The following is a 1,762-nucleotide window of genomic DNA, read 5'->3' on the forward strand; positions in this document are numbered from 1 at the left end:
AGCAGGTATATAAATTTAATGAGAGTTTGTTTACCTTGATAGATTAATGGAATATAAATGATGACTACCTTGCTTTGTGGAATTTTGCAAATTGTTTTTCTATTTTAACGCTTTGATTACTAGGGACTAGTAATAAGCTGGTTCGTGGGTGTGATTAGTACTTAAAAGTGCATTTTTATCATGGTTTTATATCATCATTTTGCACTTGAAGTATCAATAACTCCTTAATTAAAATATGTTTTATAATAATGTATCTAATAATATAAGATACCTATAATTTGTGGTAAATGTTCATTTTAAATACAGGCCTATCACATAAATGAAAGGATTGATTGATGACTTTAAGAACTTAAATTGCAAGGGCAAAAAGATTGCCAAAATTAGAAAAGAGATGCCAGTGCAATCCAAATCAGAACACTGTTCGGTAATTGGGTCATATCTGGAGCTATAGATCTCAGATTTAGGTCTACTTTATATGGATAGAAAGGTAAGACATAGGTCTACAACTTTTATATGGAGCCCAAGATCTAAAAAGGCCATTTTCAACTCCAAATTGTAGCAACAACAAAGAAGCCCGAATCTGTCCACCAGCCCGACCACTGTTCAATATTTTGGTCATATATGGAGTTCTAGATATCCAAATGAGCTGAATGTTTTACACAAGAAAGCTGAGACAATTGCCTACAACTTTCATGTTTTGAGTGGCTCTAATTTTGACGTTATCAATGACATTTTGGGCAGACAAGAGAAGATGAGGATTGTCACCAAGTCAAGAGTTGGCCACCCACTCATCAACTAGTCATCAAATCAATAGTTCCTAATTTTGGCCTATAAAAGGAGGCATTTGCCATGCATTTAGGCATCTTGGTCTCTAGATCAAGATCATGCTCTTGCTTTCTCTCTTTGTATTTTTTGTAATGTTTATGCTTTGTTTTCATTTATATCAAGTTTATGCCTTTCATTTCCTTTCATTTACTTAGCTAACTTTTATCTTATTTATGTTCTTATTTTGTTTATTAATATTTCTTTGTTTCGTTATGTCTAGCTAAGTTTATTATGTCAGGGTGAAAAGATTACACTAATAGTGTAAGAATAAGTATAGTGTAAACTCAATATGGACTTTAATGTTTGATACTAACATGTTTTGTATTTGTTATCTTGTTCACTCTTTAATACTTTGCTTGTTAAATGACTAATCTTGATTTATGTTGTATAACACTTGATACAGCAAATGCTTGACACTTTCATAGTTCATACTCTATAGTATAACCGACACCTGAGCTATAAAAGGAACTTGATTTGTTGTTAACATAAGTTATAATCATGAATGCTTGACGAGATTTACAAGTATTAGCATTAATCGAATAAGATGACTAATGTAATCATCTTAATAATATATAATCTAATTGGAACCTCCTTTGTGTGTGGTTTCCAATTGAATAATAAGAGTTTATACTATACTTGTTTGACATACCATTAGTGATCCTCTAACCTTGACATTTGTTATTGTCATTGTTTAATCCTTACATTACTATTTCATCTCAAAGTTCTCATCATCTTCATCTTCTTCTCCTTCTTTTTGTTTATTATTATTATTGTTACTATTATTGTTATTACAATTATTATTGTTGTTGTTATTGTTACTATTGTTGTTATTTATAATTATTGTTTATAATTGTTGTTTATAATTTGTACAATTAACCTCCCTATGATTCCACCCCGGTCTTGTCGGGTTATTTATTACTTCGACACTCCTGCACTT

Source organism: Populus euphratica, unplaced genomic scaffold, assembly GCF_000495115.2.
Source record: "Populus euphratica unplaced genomic scaffold, PopEup_1.0 scaffold889.1, whole genome shotgun sequence".
Taxonomy (NCBI): Eukaryota; Viridiplantae; Streptophyta; class Magnoliopsida; order Malpighiales; family Salicaceae; genus Populus; species Populus euphratica.